Here is a 21088-nt window from a genome sequence, read left to right on the forward strand (position 1 = left end):
CTCATCAGACCTCGATGCATGATATGACAGGGAACATTTGCATTTTTGAACAAATCATGTTTTGAGAAAAGCAAGAATAATGCGGAATTTATCCCTACAACCCCCAGCTACAACCCCAACTGTTCCTCCTCCACCAGCCAAGAATGTGTGTAGCCAAGGAAAATATTCCCCTCTCAGATTCCTTCTTTGGGAACTTATTTGTACCCCTCCCCAAATGAGCCTATCCAGGATTTTCTCTTGGAAAGAAGTCAGTGGCTCGTTCATAGGTCTTCAGAGGGGCAACTTTTCTCCTGGAGATAATTGCCTCCCCTTGGTTTAGAGGAAAATTTTTAACCATAACCTGGGTTTACTTTTATAAAATGCTGTCTACATCCAGTATGGCTGTCACATTCAACTTTCAAATTTTATGTCCTGCTTCCAAAATGCATGTGTTTCTGGTCTTTATGTGGTACATGATTTGGTACCATTCATTTAAGATGGGGCAAAATTTCCTGCTTTCACCCAATTAGACTGGGATAAATGGTGTGCCACCATTTTAGAAAAAAATGTATTTGATATTGTGGAAGAGAGCAGGTACATGTGACATGAAAAGGACATCTGTTGGGTAGGGACTGTCTCTATGTTGCCAACTTGTACTTCCCAAGCACTTAGTACAGTGCTCTGCACACAGTAAGCGCTCAATAAATATGATTGATTGATTGGTAGAAAGCAGTGTTGGAGCTCTTCCAGCATGGAAGAGCTGTTTGTCTTCACTCTCTGTTGTTATGATCTTATCCAGTTAAAACAAATACAAGATATTTGAGATTTGCATGGCTGTTGTAATTCCTGCTTCCCAAATCGCTGAAGGAGTTTAATTTGATAGTGCTAACTCTTTCATTGTCCCCAAGTGTTAAAATACAGAAACACCTGGCTAGCTGCAAAATTGAAAGCTGGGAATCCCTCTTCCCTGTGACATTCTTTGACTCATTCTTGTGAACTGAGGTTGTGCAATAGTTGAGGATGTGAACTTGCCTGTATTGCTCCCATTAGGAATAAAGTAGAATTTAAAACATAGCTAAATACTTTTTTTTTAGAAAAGCAGAAGCAGTGTACAATCTAGTACCTTCCGTCTTTCAAAATAAAGAATTTTAATACTTCTGAGAATGTTGGCTGAAGATTAAAAGCAAATAGAAATGACTTTTATGGTTAAAATAGAAAGATATTTATAACAGTTACAATAATGTTATGTTTCTCAAGTTATAGTTGCGTACCTACCAGTTGGAGAAGGAAATTATTGGCATTTCTCAATTGGGAGTAGTCAAAACTAGGATTTCGTACATATTTAGAAATATTGTGAGTGGACAAAATAGACATCTGATAAATATAGATGCAAAAAATCTGTTGCCCATTTCGCTTCTATAGATGTGATGTGGCACTTCATTGTTTATCCTTGGAGCAAAATGTTTCTGATTGGCATTATTTAAACAAAAATGAAAATTGTGAGGTCTTGTTAATGAAGCAGTTTTCCATGTTCTCTCAGCTGAGACATTTCACCAGAAAAGAAAGCAAAATACAGGCCTCAAGCAAAACTCCTTTAACCATCTGAGAAGACGATTAAGTTACAAACAAGTGAAGCGGTATAATTTGAAAGTAACATACGCAAACACAGCTCGTTCTAGGAGAGAATAACACTGGAGCTTCATTAATTGGCCACCAGTTGAAAATCCTTTTCAGGGACTGATTTAATCTTTCCTTAAAGACACAATTGCCTTTCAGATCCTTCCTAAATAAATAACCAAAACCTTAGGTGTCTTAAACATAGGTAAACATTGAAAGGGTCAGTTTTCTAAGCAAACTGAACTTGACCTTTTTCCCCTGAGAAATTCTAGATTCAGTGGTCCACTTGCAGTTGTAAAGCAGTTGAACCCATCAGTATTCAAGTGCAATTTAATAAAAAAAACTTGGCCTAAATGTGTTCATGATAAGTTAAAATTTTTGACAGTGCAGTTCCCCCATTAGTGGTATTTCTGTCAAGCATGTTTAGTCTCTATTTCTACCTTCCTTTTCTTGCTCTTTGGTTCTGTGGCCAGCTGGGGTTTTTTTGGCGTAGAAGGAATTAGAAGCAATGTGCCTTAAAGTTAAGGTACAGACCTAGAAGTCAGAAGAGCCGGGTTCTAATCCTGACCTCACCACTTGTCTGCTGTGTAACCTTGGACAGGTCACTTCTCTGGGGTTCTGTAAAATGGGAATTAAGGTTGTGAGCCTCATGTGGGACATGAACTGTATCCAACCTGATTATCTTTTATCAACCTTAGTGCTTCATACAATGCCTGGGACATATTAAGTGCTTAACAAATGCCATTAAAACAAAGATGAAGAAGAAATGATGGTTTTCTTCAGACCAGGGGAAAAAGGATCAGATGGGTGTGCTACTCTTCCTTTAAAGGATAATGATAGTTGTTAAGCATAATTACAATCACTATTTGGAAAGTTAATGATGTTCACCTTAGGATTTCATCAAGTGTGGGAGTATCCCCCGAGCAACCTTATCTTTACCCCTTACCTCTTCTTGGGAATCAAATTGACAACCCCTCAATTTTCAAAACTTGGACATACACTTGGGAATGACAGAAGAAGCCATTTCTGTCTCCATTTTCCCTCAAAGCCAGAAGATCGTGTTTGGGCTGGTCAAATCCTAAAACCAGCCTTCTAATAACCCCATTACAAGCTGGTTTTGAAATTCTTCAAGCTGGCTATTATCAGATTCTACGCTGCATAACTATTATTCCTTTGCATCCCTGGGGTAGTAGTAATTTCAGTTTAGAGTTTGTTTGTCCATTTTTGCTGAACACTTAGTTGGATAAGGAAAAAGAGGATAGCAGGGGCTCTGAAAAATGATATTGTGTCCGGAGAAGGCTGGACCGTCTTCAGATACACACAAGTTATAAACTGTTTACTTGGAAAAAAAGCAACACTCTCCTTATCTGCCTCAACATCCTGGAAGCTCACATCAGGAAAAGCACTGCTGAAATTGATGTAGACTGTAAATGTATATTTCTGATGAAAGTGACTTAATGACTATTTCTGCTGGCAGCCAAAATCTCTCTGAACAATGATCTCATTTCTGATACTTTTTCAGTCTGGGTGTCCTAAGCCTGCTGGTCAGTTTTGGTTTCCATTTTATTTACATTATTGTTAAGCCAACATTGAATGAAGCTAGAAACTCAATTGATGTCTTGGTATTCTCCACCACCCCTTCTCCCCTTCTCCTCTTTGACCTTCAAACTTTAGGTAACGGAAGCTCCATGGTCCTCCCTAGCCCAGAGCTCTGAGCTGTGGCTTGGGAGAGAAAGTATTGCCAGAAGTGGGGCTGCAGTCAGCAAAGTCCACGACTTTTCTCTGTGTGAACTTTTTGCTAGACTGAGCAAAATGGATGCATCACTTCTAATGAGGCACTTCCTGCCCAAAGCGTCACTGGCAGGGCTGTCTCATCAGAACAGCTGCAGACTTTAGGAAACCTCATGCTGCTGGCAAAATTTCATTCTAGGCTTTGGCGAATGCAGGAGCCAGTAAATCCAACACGCATAGTGGAAATATTTCCCCTTTTCCATTCGAGAAACCTTTTATGAGGTCTGAATGTAGAAAACTCAGGAACCATAGACGTGGTGAGATTGTTCCAAAGGTGATAGGATGGTCATGGCAGGGGTGGAGCCGTCGGAAAGGCCCCGGGAGGACTGTAAAATGAACTGCACGGTTGGATTGCCCTCAGGCCACTTCAAAAAGGGTCGGGTTCTTGTGAGTGGGAAAGAATGCTGTCCGTCTCTGCTTGGAGTATTTATCTAAGGGTAATCCTTCGGCTGTATTATTTCCTGAGTTATTTTATGTCACCCCAAAGAAAGCCAAGAAGCAGTTTCCTCTCCCCTTTCATATCTGTTATTTATGGTGGTTGATCCATGGAAGATTCTCCCAGTGCATAAACTAATCCCTGATTAGTCTTGCGTTCTAATCCCAGCTCCGCCACTTCTCAGCTGTGTGACTTTGGGCAAGTCACTTAACTTCTCTGGGTCTCAGTTACCTCATCTGTAAAATGGGGATTAAGACTGTGAGCCCCACATGGGACAACCTGATCACCTTGTATCCCCCCAGTGCTTAGAACGGCGCTTTGCACATAGTAAGCGCTTAGCAAACACCATCATTATTATTATTATTTGCTTGTATCCACCCCAGCGCTTAGTACATTGTGTGGAACAAAGTAAGCACCTAACAAATACCATAATAATAATAATAATTATTATTATTCCAATATAACAGAATTAGCAGACATGTTCCTTGCCCATAAAGAGCTTACAGTCTAGAGTGATGAGCTTACATGTTCTTCATTCATTCATTCATTCATTCATTCATTCATTCATTCATTCAGTCGTATTTATTGAGTGCGTACTGTGCAGAGCACTGTACTAAGCGCTTGGGAAGTGCAAGTAGGCAACATGTAGTGATGGTCCCTACCCAACAATGGGTTCACAGTCTAGAAGTCTTAAACAATGAATTATGCCAACTCACCATAATAAGAATCTTCCGAAATGTCTGCAATGTAAGGAGTTGTTTTAGTTAAAATACTATCTGGCTGCATGTTTTATGACAATTGTTAAGAAATTTGTGAATGTTTTGATTTAATTATCAATATTCTGCAAACAATGGACCACAGCATTCCAGTGGGTAAACAGATATGCAATTAAGTAAATAACCAATTTTAATACCCATCAGCTACCTATTGAAGTTTAATCCATTATTTCAAACTGATGTAAATAGATGTTTACATGCCACAGTTTCATCACAGTTCATATGCTAAATTGCAGTGCTCATCCATGAAAGGTTATTTTAAAAGAAGTGAAAGGAAGCTAAAGCAATTGTTGTGCACATTTAAGTGGCATTTGGATTAAACTGAAAAGAACATCAAGTCAGGTTACTCTAATTTTTGTTCCTTTTAAGAAAAGTAATATAGAGATAGTAGAAAAAGGCATCCAGGGTAGACAAAGGAGTATGGGCCTGAATGGGACAGGATAGGGTGCGATTTGGATAAAACAATTCAGAAGAATAGGCAAACATAGCAATTGCTATATTGCACCACTTGCTCTGTCAGGAATACTGTTTCAACCAAATGACAGGGTCCTGTGGCAGCTCTGTAATCTGAATATAAAGTCATTAGCAATGCAGAGGGAACCAAGTACAACTATTTAAAATGCATTCATCGTGTACTAGAAACAGATTTCAGCAGTGCAGATTGGTTCCCTCTGAGGGGCTAGTGGCCACTCATAAGTGTCAAGGAAATATCCGAGCAGCACCCTCAATTTTGAATTTCACCCAGTATGAGAGAAGCCATCTTCCTCCTAGACATTTCATTCCCACTGAAACAATTGTTGACTCAAAACAATTTTTGGATGACACAGGGTTTGCAGGAGTGCAAGTACTATATTGTAAGAGAATGCCTGTGGTTTGAATCTTTTACCGCATGTTATGGAATAGGAATTTAAAATTCAAGATGTTACTCTTCATTTTGAATGTTCTCCTCTTGGTTTAATGCCACAACTCTAACGTTTCACAAGTGTACCTCCTTTGTTTGTTACAGCTTATCAATAGCTGGGCAGTAATTACAGTGTAGATACAAATCCTAAAGCCATTATTAGGATTATCTTTTCAACAGAATATTCAGCATTTTGACTCTTCTGTAATGAGATTCTTTTGTGAATGATCATGTCAAAGATCATCTAATTCTGTACTGCAACTCTTGTTTTTCTTGCCAATGATCTCGTTTCAAGATAATCCTACGTTTTATTATATTAAAACAATTTTTCCCCAGCAGCTAAAATTCTCATGGGATATTAATATTAGTACAGGTAATTAAGAATGTTTCAATATTGGATAAATTAACCCATAGCACCTGAGCTAGAACAGTGACTTTGATGACATGTGACTTTTTATTCTTAGGAACCAGGTGCTCATTACAGGCATGACTTGTAGGATTTTGTTAGTTTCATAGAGAAGCAGTATGACCTAATGGATAAAGCACGGACCTGGGAACTAGGGGACCTGCATTCTTTTCCCAGCTCCACTACTTGCTTGCTGTGTGCCTTGGGCAAGTCATTTATCTTTTCAGTGCCTCAGTTTCCTCAACTGCAAAATGGGGGTTCAGTACCTGCTCACCCTCCTACTTAGACTGTGAGCCCCATGTGGGAGAGGGACTGTATCTGGCCTGATAAACTTTCCCCCTCTAGTCTCTAAATGCATTATGAGAAGGGAACATGACTGCCAACTCTGTTGTATTGTGCCCTCCCAACACTTAATACAGTGCTCTGCACATAGTAAGTGCTCAGTAAATACCATTGATGATAATGTACATTTAAAGACCGAACTAGGTAATAAAATCATCTTATAAAAGATCTCTTTTAGGGTTTTGAGTTTGGGGATTTTTTTCACTTGCAGTATTGACCTTTTAATGCCATTCACTTAATTAAAATGATTAATATCATTATTACAAGCTCCCCTGGGTAGATGCTTATGAGAAATTGAATTTGTAGCTAGCAAGTGTGGGTATGTGGTTCATATATATTTTTGAACCTATTTCTTAATCTAATTTGCAGAGTATCCAAGTTTCTAAGCAGCTGAAGAGAAAGAAAATATTTTCTATGAAATAATGGGATTTTATTAATAATAGTAATAATAATAATAGCGATGGTATTTGTTAAGCACTTATTATATGCCAAGCACTGTTCTAAGCACTGGGGTAGATACAAGGTAATCAGGTTGTCCCACATGGGGCTCACAGTCTTCATCCCCATTTGACAGATGAGGTAACTAAGGCACAGGGAAGTGAAGTGTCTTGCTGAAGGTCACACAGTGGACAGGTGGCAGAGCCAGGATTAGAATCCATGACCTTCTGACTCCCGGGCCCATGCTCTATCCACTATGCCATGCTGCTTTTAATGGGTAACCTCTCTATCCCAACTGATGTTGTCTGTATGCAACTAAGAAACTCCAATATAATTTTTAAAAGAGATAAGGCAATGGATTTGAAAGGCCTACAGTGTACCCAATGCTAGTTTTCTAGATTGGACTTGTGTGTATTTGTTTTTTCTTATTTGTTCTTTCTCTGTGTGAATATAAATCTTAAATTTATATTACCATTTTATATTAATATGGCATACATGCCACTGATAATGATGCCTTTGGTTTTTGAAGTTTTTAAATAAATATATGTATATTGTATAAATTCAAAATCTATTAAAGTATTACATTTTTATGTCCATGACTGGTCTTCTTTTAAATATGTATATAAAGATTTGCATGTTTCATTAGCTCACTGTGGGCAGGGAATGTGTCTGCCAATTCTGTTGCAGTGTACTCTCCCAAGCTCTTAGTACAGTGCTCTGCACATAAAACGCACTCAGTGAATGCCATTGATTAGCTAATTAGTAATTCATGTATTAACTAGACTGAGGTTTAGAATGAATTTTAACTTTCCCAGCATAGCATTGTAGATTTGAGGGGGTTTTTAATGGTATTTGTTTAGGGCTTACTATGTGCCAGACACTAAGTGCTGGGGTAGATATAAACCAATCAGGTTGGACACAGTTCCTGTCCCACATGGGGCTCATAGTCTTTAATCCCCATTTTACAGATTAGATAACTGAGGCACATAGATGTGAAGTGACCTGCCCAAGGTCGCACATCAGAGTAGTACTAGATCGATCAATCAATCAATCGTATTTATTGAGCGCTTACTGTGTGCAGAGCACTGTACTAAGCGCTTGGGAAGTACAAGCTGGTAACATATAGAGACAGTCCCTACCCAACAGTGGGCTCCCAGTCTAGAAGGGGGAGACAGAGAACAAAACCAAACATACGAACAAAATAAAATAGAATAGATAGGTACAAGTAAAATAAATAAATAAATAGAGTAATAAATATGTACAAACATATATACATATATACAGGTGCTGTGGGGAAGGGAAGGAGGTAAGATGCGGGGGATGGAGAGGGGGAGAGGAAGAAAGGGGCTCAGTCTGGGAAGGCCTCCTAGAGGGGATGAGCTCTCAGTAGGGCCTTCAAGGGAGGAAGAGAGCTAGCTTGGCGGATGGGCAGAGGGAGGGCATTCCAGGCCCGGGGGAGGACGTGGGCCGGGGGTCGATGGCGGGACAGGAAGGCTGAGTAGGTGCGAATGAGGTTGTCGTTAATGTAACTTGGTGATAACAAGGGCCTTTTTCCCGGGGCGGGGAGTCAGTCAGGACCGGACCGGGAAGGGGGGTAGGGGGGCACTATAAGGAAGGTCGTTTAAGTGGGTGGGGGTGGAAGCAAGGGCGTCTATGGCGTCGCTTGGAGGTGAGAAGCCTTCTGGGAGCAGCGGGGGCCACGCACTGTGATGGCGGGCGGGTCTCTCGGGAACGTCGTCCCGGGCGTCTACGGCGGGCCTCTCTGGCGTTATGAGGAGAGGATCCTTACGGGAGCAGCGGCGTCCACGCGGTGTGATGGCGGGCGGGCCTCTCGGGAACGGAGATGTCCTCAAGGCAGGAGGATATGCGAGCCTGTAATGTAGCGGGAGTTCCATAAGCCACACTTGGCAGCAGCTGTGGAGGGAGGGGAGGGAGGGGACGGGGAAGGGTGCGAGGGGTGGGAAGGATTTGAATGGGAATGAGTTGGCGAGGGCCTGGGCGGGGAGAAGGGGAAGAAGGGAGGTGTTGAGAAAGGAGAACTGGGATGCGGGCGAGGAGGGGGGAGCTGCGATTAGAACCCAGGTCATTCATTCATTCAATCAATCATATTTATTGAGCACTTACTGTGTGCAGAGCACTGTACTAAGCACTTGGAAGACTGCAATACAACAATAAATGCCATTATTATTATTATCTATTGAGCACTTTTACTGTGTGCAGAGCACTGTACTGAGCGGTTGGGAGAGGGTTGTAAGAACCCCAAGACTTCACCACCTGGGACCGTCGGCCTGGAAGCGCAGCGTGGCCTAGTGGATGGAGACCCGGCCTGAGAGTCCAAAGGACCCGGGTTCTAATCCCAGCTCTACCACTCGTTCTCTGTGTGACCCTGGGCAAGTCACTTCACTTCTCTGGGCCTCAGTTCCCTCATCTGGTAAAGGGGGATTAAGACTGTGAGCCCCACATGGGGCGGGGGCTACGTCCAATCCGATTAGATTGTATGTTCCCCAGCTCTTAGTACAGCGCCTGACACCTGGTAAGCGCTTCAGGAATATCATAAAAAATTTAAAAAGTGTGGCTGCTTCTGGGTTGGCATGTGGTGACCGTTTGGCCCTCCACTCCCCTACCCCTTTCCCATCCTCTGTCCCCCCCACCTTTCCCACCTTCCGTCCCCCTTCCCCTTTCCCACCCTCCGTGTCCCAAGAAAGATCATAGGAGGCCCTCCTACTCCCAAACTTGGTCTCCTCCTTCCCTCCCTGCTCCCAAAGGGGAAACTGAGGCACAAGCGGTGACCACCTGCCATATCCTGCCCCAGCATTGGAGAGGGAAGTTACCCACTGTATCCCAGACTGAGCCCCCTTTTTCCTCTCCTCCTCCCCATCCCCCTCGCCCTACCTCCTTCCCCTCCCCACAGCACCGGTCTATATGTTTGTACAGATTTATTACTCTATTTATTTTACTTGTACATATTTACTATTCTATTTATTTTGTTAAGGACGTGCATCTAGCTTTAATTCTACTTGTTTTGATGATTTGACACCCGTCCACATGTTTTGTTTTGTCGTCTGTCTCCCCCTTCTAGACTGTGAGCCCATTGTTGGGTAGGGACCGTCTCTATACGTTGACGACTTGTACTTCCCAAGCACTTAGTACAGTGCTCTGCACACAGTAAGCGTTCAATAAATACGATTGAATGAATGAATTAACGGATTCATTCATTCAATCATATTTATTGAACGCTTACTGTGTGCAGAGCACTGTACTGAGTGCTTGGGAAGTACAAGTTGGCAACATAGAGATGGTCCTTACCCAACAGTGGGCTCACAGTCTAGAAGGGATACATTCCCTGCCCACAATGAGCTTACAGTCCTTCTGACTCCTAGGTCCATGCTCTATCCACTACACCACACTGCTTCTGAATTATCAGAGCAGTTTGATTAAAATCGGAGATTGGCAGATTAATTTCTCATCACCCCACCCTGTTCTCCTTCTCCCTGCCTTCTATGTCTCCTTGTGTTCCTACCCTCCTAACACTTTGATATTTACCCCAGCACCAACCCCACAGCACCCTACTTATGTATATGCCCTTCTACTTTCTTGGTCTCCATATCTGTAATATATTTTTATTTTATAAATTTATATATATTATAATTTATATTTTTATGTCTGCCTCCTCCACCAGATTTTAAGACCCTTGAGGCCAGCGATCATGTCTACCAACACTATTGTAGAACCCCTCTCCCCTCCACCCCGCCACAAGTTCTACATTTCATGTTCTTCACACTGTAAGTGCTTAATAAATACCACTGATTGATTGATTGATCAATTCATCCATTTTTCCCAACCTTATTCCTAATCCTAAAAATCTGTTTCACCTCCATTTCTCAGTGAAAGTCACTTCTAAAACATTGAGCGTGGCACCCTTCTCTTCATCATTTGTCCCCAAGTGAATATGTGGAGGACACGCATATTTGGAAGACAGGAAACATATGTTCTAGTCCCATCTCTGCCACTGATTCACTGTGAGACCTTGGACATGTTACATAACCTCTTTGTCTCTTTTGCTCATTTGTAGTTGTACCTGCCTCCCTACCTCAATTTGATGATGACAAATATAATAATAATAGTAATAATAATGGTGCTTTTTAATGGCATTTTTTAAGGGTTTACTATGTGCCAGGCATCCTACTTAGCACTGGGGTAGAAGCAAGCTAATCAGGTTGGACACAGTCCATGTCCCACATAGGGCTCGCAGGCTTAATCCCCATTTTACAGATGAGGGAACTGACGCACAGAGAAGAGAAGTAATTTGGCCCAGGTCACTCAGCAGACAAGTGGCAGAGCCAAAATTAAAACCTAGGTCCTTCTGATTCCCAGGCCCATGCTCTATTCACTAGGTCGTGTGGTACTTATTAGTGCTTACTATAATAATAATGTTGATATTTATTAAGTGTTTACTATGCGCCGAGCACTGTTCTAAGCACTGGGGTAGATACAAGGTAATCAGGTTGTCCCACATAGGGCTCACAGTCTTCATCCCCATTTTACAGATGAGGTAACCAAGGCACAGAGAAGTGAAGTGACTTGCCTAAACTCACACAGCTGACAAGTGGCAGAGCTGGGATTAGAACCCACGACTTCTGACTCCCAAGCCTGTGCTCTTTCCACTAAGCCGAGCTCCTTCAAAGATGGCATTTGTTAAGCGTTTACTATGTGTGAAGCACTGTTCTAAGCACTGGGGGGATACAAGGTGATCAGGTTGTCCCCTGTGGGGCTCACAGTATTAATCCCCATTTTACAGATGAGGTGACTAAGGCTCAGAGAAGTGGAGTGATTTGCCCAAAGTCACAGAGCTGACAAGTGGCGGAGCCGGGATTAGAGCCCACGACCTCTGACTCCCAAGCCCGGGCTCTTTCCACTGAGCCATGCTGCTTCTCTATTCTGCCAAGCACTGTAATAAACACTTGAACAGATAGAATATAACCAGATTGGACACAGTCCCTGTCCCATAGAGGGCTCACTGTCAGAGTAGGAGACAGAACAGTTATTGCATCCACATTTTACAGATGAAGAAGCTGAAGGACAGAGAAGTTAAGGTCACACAGCAGACAAGTGGTGGAACCAGGATTAGAGCCCAGTTCCCCTGGCTTCCAGGTCCATGCTTTTTAAACTAGGTCATGCTGCCTCTCTATTTTGCCAGAATAAAATGAGATGGTTAATGGGTCTGGGAGCCATGGGGCTGAGTTCTAATCCTGGCTCTGCCACTGGCTTGCTGGGTGACCTGGGTCAATTTATGTATTTTCTCTGTGCCTCAGTTTCCTCATCTGTAAAATGGAGATTCAATCCTTGTTCTGCCTCCCCACCTTAGACTGTGAGCCCCATTTGGGACAGGGACTGTCACACTTGATTGTCTGGTCTCTATCGCAGTGCTTGGTACATAGTAAACACTTAACAAATGTCATTATTATCATAGTTAATGTGAAAGTGCTTTGGAATAATACAGGTGCTCTTCAAATACTAACCTCACTGTTCCTCAGTCTTGTATGTCTCACCACTCACCCCTTGCCCACATCCAGCCTCTGGACTGGAATACACGTCCTCCTCAAATCCGACAGACAATTACTCTCCCCACTTTCAAAGTCTTATTGAAGGCATATCTCCTCCAAGAAGGCTTCCCTGACCAAGCCCTCCTTTCCTCTTCTACTCCCTTCTGCATCAACCTGACTTGCTCCCTTTATTCTTCGCCCTCCCAGCCCCACAGCACTTAGGTACAGATCTGTAATTTATTTATTTATATTAATGTCTGTCTCCCTCTCTAGAGTATAAGCTCATTGGGGGCAGGGAATGTGTCTGTTTATTGTTATTTTGTACTCTCTCAAGTACTTAGTGTAGTGCTCTGCACATAGTAAGTGCTCAGTAAATACAACTGAATGAATGAAATACAAGATATGACTTCTCTATACATAATAGCCCATATGGTCTTTTCCATTAACATCCTAAATGACCTCCACCTTGAGTCCACAATAGAGAGATGCGAGAGCATCTCTAAGAGCCGTGGGCAAGTCAGCTTTTCTGGGCCTCAGTTTCCTCATCTGTAAAATGAGCATAATAATACAGTCAGTCAATTATATTCATTGAGCTCTTACTGTGTGCAGAGCACTGTACTAAGCACTTGGAAGAGTAGAATATTACAAAACAGACACATTCCCTGCCCACAACGAATTTACAGTCTAAGCACTACCTGCTCCTCCCTTCTTCAGAGGGAGTTGTGAGGGTCAAATGAGATCATTGATGTGTGAAAATAGAAGTGCTGAATACATACAAGGTAATACATAAGATGTCCAACATGTTCTTACATCTACACCTTGTTACAGTAACTTGTTATTCCAAAATATGCATATTCGTTTACAAAAATGGATCAAGTTGCCATAGAAAGAATTCTATTTTGAGAGCTGAATGATTCCCTTCATCCAGCAGGCCCAAGGAAATATATATGAATGTTATCCTTTTTCACTGTGCAAATATTGCAATGTAATGTCAATGAGAGTGATTCTTAATTTAGGTAATTCCTTGCATGTCTTTGAACAAAGTAAAGTCAAAGATTTGACCATCAAGAAACCTGATGCTAGTAGCAGTCATAATGGGGTCTTTAGCTTGTATGTCAGATAGAAATTTTGATTGGATTTCTCTCCAAGTAATAATGGTGAACAAAAAATAGGCCATTCATAGAAGGTTTTATATACTTTCATATAAGCATATATCTATGAAATTGTTCTCACCTGTCAGAATGATAATTATGTCCTCTTGTTACAAAACTTCATCTAAAGCAATATCACGTTAGTTGTTCAAGTTAACCAGAAGGATAAAATGTACTTTTGCACAAGAAATAACCCTACTACTGATGGCAATTCTCCTATACCAAAGAACTTGTGAACAGTAGAATCGATATTTCCATCTTGCAAGGCGGCAAAGAAAATGAGTCACTTTCAGACACTGTATGCCACCTCAGTGACCAAAGAGAGGTGTTCTTAAAAGACAAATACTGAATCAGATCATTTTTCCTTAATGACGAATGATGCAGCTTTAGCCCCATCCTTAGGATTTGTGAATTTCACAGATGAGTTCATCTTCATTAGCCGTAGACACATTTGAGTTTGGGGAGCCATGACGTTGGGCTAAAGAATTCCACCCAAGCTGGGCACAGGCCCATCTCGTGACCCACACGCCCTGGTGGTGACCTTACAAGGTGACTAATTCTTCAAGGGAGAAGGGAGAAAAGGTGATCAGATCTAACAGCTTGGCTGTCCTATTAAGAGAATGTGGGTCACAGTCTGAAGAGATTCCAATGGTAATATGATAAGATGACATGTCTACCCTCAGGGCAATCAGTGGAAAGGCTCTGGATCAAAAATAACTCTCCATGGTTGAGAACTCTGAGAGGACATTCAGTACATCCATTCAGAGAAATGTCTAAGGAGGAATGAGGATGTCTTAGTTGGCGACCCAGTGGGAAATCATTTAGTCCAGGCTGAATTCAGTTTTGATAAAGTAACTTGTCACTGGAAGCTGAATTTCACAGGTGTGAGGACGGACTTCAGGGAACACTGCTCCTGGCTTGCTGGGGACCTAAAACTCAACTCTTTGCAGGTAAGAGCTGGAGAGTGGAATTCCATGGGCTTGCGGGACTCCCTCCAGTTTTGTTTGATTCTCATTTGTATATGCAGCCAGTAAATTTGTTAAAAGGGGATTCTTCTGGTTAACCTTGCATTGCAACTTGTGTGTAATTCGGTAATACAGTGTGGGAAGTTAAGAATTACAGAATTCTTCACAAAGAGTTTTTTTGAAATGTGCCAGAAGAAATTTTCCACCATTTTTTTTTGTAGCAACGGAAAAAAGACAGCCACAAGAAATTTGGAGGGAGGGAAATGGATTCTCAAATTGAAGTGGAAAGGTAAAAGCAGAGGAAACTCGGGACCTGTGAATTGTGTCTTGAGGTGTGGAATCCAGTAAAGAGACTCAGCATTAATTCATTGTTGAGAGAGCTGAGTTCTAATCTTGCTTCGACTGATGCAGTGATCTGGGAAGTATCATTAAATTCTCAGTGCCTCAGTTTCCTCACCTGAATGAAGGGGTTGATGCAGTGCGGAACCCACGAGAAAGACACAGCACTCAGAGTTGGAAGAGTTGAGTTCTGATCCTGGGTTTTACTAATGAGTAATTATTCATTTTAGTCATTAGTAAAACGAGTGAGCTGGGACATGTGGCTTAAATGTCTGTCCTCCCCTTTTGGACTATAAGCTCGCTGTGGGCAGAGAATGTGTCAGTTTATTGTTGAATTGTATTCTACCAAGCGTATAGTACAGTGCTCTGCAGGCAGAAAGCACTCAAGAAATACAATTGAATGAATGAATTAATCCACCATTAAGTGTCGGGCACCATCTGGACTTGCCTTTCAAGAATGTGTGAAAATAAATGAGATACTGGCAGTAAAAGGGTGCTACCCTCTATTAATCTACAATAGATCAAAGACTGTGTTCTCTGCATCGCCCTTGCACTTGGTTTTGCACCCATTATTCACCCCTCTTTCAGTCCCAGAGCACTTATGTACAGTTTCATAATTTATTTATATTAATGGCTGTCTCCCCCTCTAGACAAATTGCAGACTTGAACATGTCTGCCAGTGCTGTTATACTGTACTCCCCCAAGCGTTTACTACAGTGCTCTGCACACAGTAAGTGCTCAATAAATACAAGTGGAAAGAGCATGGGCCTGGGAGTCAGAAAGACCTGGGTTTTAATCCCAGCTCTGCCACTTGTCCGCCGTGTGACTTTGGGTAAGTCTCTTCACTTCTCTGTGCTTCAGTTACTTCACCTGTAAAATGAAGATTAAGACTGTTGAGTCCCATGTGGGGCATGGACGGTGCCCAACTTGACAAGAGTAAGCACTTAATAAATACCATAAACAAACAACAATGAGGAATTGATTGAATGATGGCAGAATATGTATGCTTTCTCCCACTTCATTCTGAGCAAACCCACCAGAAGTGATGTGCTGGAGCTGGGAAGCACATGTTTGCTTGCGGTGGAGGAGGTTAATTTTCACCTCCTGTTCTTCTGCATATTCCCCATACACCGTGGAAGTGCCTCACAGGTGTTCAAACTGATAGCATTATGACCATTCATCATCCTTATTCTACTCTGTTCCCTCCTAAAGAAGTCTCACATTTTTGTTAATAGCACCATAACCTCTATGTTGCTGAAGTCCTTTCATGTCTCTTGATTGCCTCTCGAACCCCTTTAGTTGATGATAGTCCTCTAGACTGTGAGCTAGAGGGCAGGGACTGTCTCTCTTTAATGCTGTATTGTATTTTCCCAGCGCTTACTACATTGCTCTGCATACAGTAAGTGCTCAATAAACACGATTGAATGAATGAACAATAGGTTTGGCGAAAAGCCAACCAAGGCTTTTATAGCCAAAAGGGCATTGGCATTACAAGACTTCCTTTCCAAACCTCGTGTTTCCCTCAAGAGAGGGACTGATCCGATCTCTGTGAGCTGTCACTCAAGTAAAGCTCTTATGCCAGTCCAGCTTCCTTGGAGTCTGCCAGGGACTGCCCAAGGCTATTCATATTGTTCGAAATAAATTTGCTAGTAAAAAATACCTTTAGTAACTAGAATATATTTCTCTTTCTCCTTCTCCTCTTTCTCCGAGGTCCCCACTCCACCTAAAACCGAACTGTAAGCAGTAAGCAAACATTTTCAGGCATTGCCCCATGCAATCAATCAGTCAGATGCATTGAGTGCTTACTGGGTGCACAGCACTTTGCAAAGTGCTTGGGAGAGTACAGTGTGACAGAATTAGTAGACATATTCCTTGCCCACAACGAGCCTACAGTCTTGAAGGGATAAGGCTAGATAAAACAAGTAAAGAAAAGGCTAGTAGGCTCACACAATTGGTCCCACCCAAGAACTTGCACTCAGAATCTTGTCAGTCCCACCCACCTGATTGGTAGACAGGCCTGGAGGCTGAGAATCAATCAATCATTCAATCAGTGGTATTTATTGGTATGGTATGGGAAGCAGAGCGATCTAATGGAAAGAGCACGGGCCTGAGTCAGAAAACCTGGGTTCTAAGTCTTACTCCTCCATATGTCTGCTGTGTGACCTTGGGCAAGTCACTTCACTTCTCTCTGCCTCATCTGTAAATTGAGGATTAAGATTGTGATTCCAAGTGGGACAGGGACTGTGCCCAACCTGATTAGCTTGTATTCATTCAATCATATTTATTGAGCGCTTACTGTGTGCAGAGTACTGTACTAAGCTCTAGTATCTACCCCAGCACTTAGAGATAGGAAGAGTTTAACAAATGCCATTATTATTATTATTATTATTACTATTTATTCTGTCCTTACTGTGTGCAGAGCACTGTACTAAAAGCTTGGGAGAGTACAGTAAAATTGAGCTGGTATACATGTTCCCTGCCCTCAAAGAGCTTACAGCCTATAGGGGGAAAGCCCAAAATGCTGGCTCTGCACGCCACTGCTGCTTTGGGAGGATACAAGGCAGAGCACAGGATTCGGGTAGGCTGGTAAGGGGCGTCCCCAGGCAGTCACTGTCAGTCAAGCAGGCTTCCAGAAAATCAGCAGACACAAAGATATAATCTCATCCCTATTCATATCTGCCTATCCCATGTCTCCTTAATTTTATTTTTTTCTGAATTGTGGCCAAGACTACAATTGCAGGAGCAAATCCTCCTGTGGAAGCTAACCTGGCCAATTATTAGGAGGGAAGCGTTAAGTAACATTGATTCTGCTAAATTATCTCCAGCAGAATGTAGGTTTGCATCACACAGACCCGGGATTAGTTTAAAATAAAAACCATATGGCAGATGCAATTCAAAACATATATGCTTCTGTGGCCAGAGCCTGGTGGGTCCATCACAAACAGTTTTGACTCGAGGCACCCAAATTCCAATTTCAAAGTATTTTCTGACACCCCCCTCCCACATTATTAATGAGAGCCCCTATTTGCTGGCCCAAATCGGGGTGAGCTCAAGGAGCAATAGCAGCTGTGTTGTCTTGGCACGTTTATCAGAGTAGTTGCTCTGGGCACAATCCCAAGCAGAGATTTTGTTGTGCCAAATTTGAGGTGGCACAATAAAGCTACTGGAACCCCACCTCCGGCCCCTACCCCCCCACACATCTTGATACCTTGGTGAAAATGTCTTGTGGATGGTTACTCCTATCCCCTTGGCGACAAGGAAGGTAAAAGTGACTTTGCACAAAAAATACAGTAGCTAACTGGGTTACCACCATCACCACCACCACCACCACTGTTGCCCTACTGATGTAACAATGTGGCTATCCTCCTCCAGATGTGTAAGTGTGAGAAACCTTGCCACTCCAGGGGTATCAGTGCTCCATGAGCCCTGCATGAGACAGGGAATATGTCCAACCTGATTTGCTTGTATCCATTCCAGGGCTTAGTACAGTGAGTGCCTGGAACTTAGTAAGCACTTAACAAATACCACAATTATTATTATTATTATTATTATTATTATTATTATTGGCCATAGGTCTTAACCATAGTTGGACACTTTAAAAGATGCACTCTTTTTCCAATCCAGCAACCTCTGTCCCCATGCACCCTGTTATAGCTTGCTGACCTATTGAGTTGAATGCCCTTCTGCTGGGGCCTCATTTAGTTCTAGGCAAGAGTTGATTTTATTGGGAGATTCTAGATGCAAAGATGAAATAACATAAATAAATAAATAAATGGGATATTGACATATTTGAGAAGTAACGTGGCTTACAGGAAAGAGCAGGGGCTTGGGAGTCAGAGGACCTGGTTCTAATACCACCTCCACCACTTGTCCTCTAGTGGCTCTTCTAGACTGTAAGCTCATTGTAGACAGAGAATTTGTATGCTAACTGTGTTGTATTCTCTTCTTCCAAGAGTTTAGTAAAGTGCTCTGCACTGTAAGTGATCAATAAATACAATACATACTGTGTGACCTTGGGCAAGTAATTTAACTTATCTGTGCCTCAGTTCCCTCATCTGCAGAATGGGAATTCAATACCTGGTCTCCCTCCTACTTAGACTGAGAGTCCTATGTAGGACCTAATTAACTTGTATCGAAACAAATTAATACCTGGAGTATTAAGCACCTTTGATGCACCAAACGCTGTGCTAAACACTGGGCTAAATCCAAAACAATCAGACCGGACACGCCCCATGCCCATATTCACTCATTCATTCAATCCTATTTATTGAGCACTTACTGTGTGCAGAGCACTGTACTAAGCGCTTGGGAAGTACAAGTTGGCAACATACAGAAATGGTCCCTACCCAACAACGGTCTCACAGTCAAGATGGGGGAGACAGACAATAAAACAAAACATGTGGACAGGTGTCAAGTCGTCAGGACAAAACGTATTGGGTTCACAGTCTAAGAGAGAGGGAGAAGAGGTATTGATTCCCTATTTCACAGATAAGCAAATAGAGACACAGAGAAGCTCAGCGATTTACACAAGACCTTATAGTTGGCAAGAGGCAGAGTCGGGATTAGACCCTGCTCTCCTAACTCGCAGTCCTCTGCTATTTCCACCAGGCCATGATTATTCTTATTAATGCAAATTATGCTGAGAATAACTACAGCAATAGTAAAAACGTTCACTTGGTTTTCCCCCTAACTAAAAGCTAAAACCAAAACTTAATCTGAATATGTTTGCATAGGTGGAGTTATTTAGATGTGTCAGATGGCTTAGCGTGCCCTGGTGAGAGGAATGACAGTTGTTGGCTCCTGTTGTTCAAGTGGGGATTACAGATATCAACAGGAATACCAGCAGAGAAAGTATTTTCCAGGCCAGTTGATCCAGGACAAATCTGTGGCCCTCTCTTGACCAATTCTGTATCTCTCCTTGCTTGGATGGTTGTGCAAGTCACTGGACAGGATAACCTTCATATGCTCTGTCTAGATCATGCTATTTTCCACCCGTCACCAGAATCTCAAACACTTTTACACTACCAGTTCTCTTACAGACTATTTATTTTTGACCCCTAATCCACCACTAGTTATTTAAGTGGCATATAAATATCAGCTATGACAAGATGTGATATTACTTAAAGTACCCAGGTCTGCAGTGTGCATATTTGTCAAATGATCAAATATTCAGCTATACAATATGATACAAAAAGATCTCATGGAATATTCTTCATTCAACTGTACTTACTCAGCATTTACTGTGTGGAAAGCACTGTACTTCTTCAGTTACTTTTTTTTCTGTCTCTACGCCATAAGCTCGTTATGGAAAGGTAATGTATCTGCTAATCCTTATATATTGTACTATTCCAAGCGCTTAGTACAGTGTTCTGCACATAGTAAGTGCTCAATAAATACAATTGATTGATTGATTAAGCACTTACTATGTGCCAGGCACTGTATTAAACACTGGGGTAGATGCAAGCTAGTCAGGTTGGACAAAGTCCATGGCCTATATGGAGCTCACAGTCAATGCCCATTCTATAGATGAGGTAACTGAGACACAGATAAGTGAATTAATGAACTAATTAATTATGGTATTTGTTAAGTGCTTACTGTTTGCCAGGCACTGTATTAAGCGCTGGGATGGATAGAAGCAAATCGGGTTGGACACAGTCCCCTGTCCCACATGGGACTCACAATCTCAATTCCCATTTTACAGATGAGGCAAGTGAGGCACAGGGAAGTGAAGTGACTTGCCCAAGGTCACATAGCAGACAAGTGGTAGAGCCCACAACTTCCTGACTCCCAGGCCCATGCTCTAGCCACTACGCCATGCTGCTTCTCCATGCTTCTTCATGCAAGTGAGGTGACTTGCCCAAGGTCACACAGCAGGCAAGTGGTAGAGCTAGGATTAGAACCCATGTTACTCATTCATTCATTGAATTGTATTTCTGGAGCACTCATGTGCGGGGCACTGTACTAAGCACTTGAGAGAGTACAATACAACAATAAACAGACACATTCCCTGCCCACAACTAGCTTACAGTCCTTTTTACTCCCAAGCCCGTGCTCTATCCACTAGACCACTCCACTTCCCAGTTATCAGAACTGATCACCTGTCTACATGTTTAGTTTTGTTGTCTGTCTCCCCTTTCTAGACTGTGAGCCCCTTGTTGGGTAGGGACCGTCTCTATATGTTGCCAACTTGTACTTTCCAAGCACTTAGTACGGTGCTCTGCACACAGTAAGCACTCAATAAATACAATTGGATGAATGAATTAATTAAAATTGGAGTTTGGGATTACAGACACTTTCATTTCACAGCACCTTTGTTCTCTTGCAGTCCTACAATGGATTGGAATTAGTGAGCTATTGATTTACATTTCTCTTTCAAACAGCTCTTTGGGCTCCACTTTCAAACC

The sequence above is a fragment of the Tachyglossus aculeatus genome, chromosome 1 (genome assembly GCF_015852505.1).
Source record: "Tachyglossus aculeatus isolate mTacAcu1 chromosome 1, mTacAcu1.pri, whole genome shotgun sequence".
Classification (NCBI taxonomy): domain Eukaryota; kingdom Metazoa; phylum Chordata; class Mammalia; order Monotremata; family Tachyglossidae; genus Tachyglossus; species Tachyglossus aculeatus.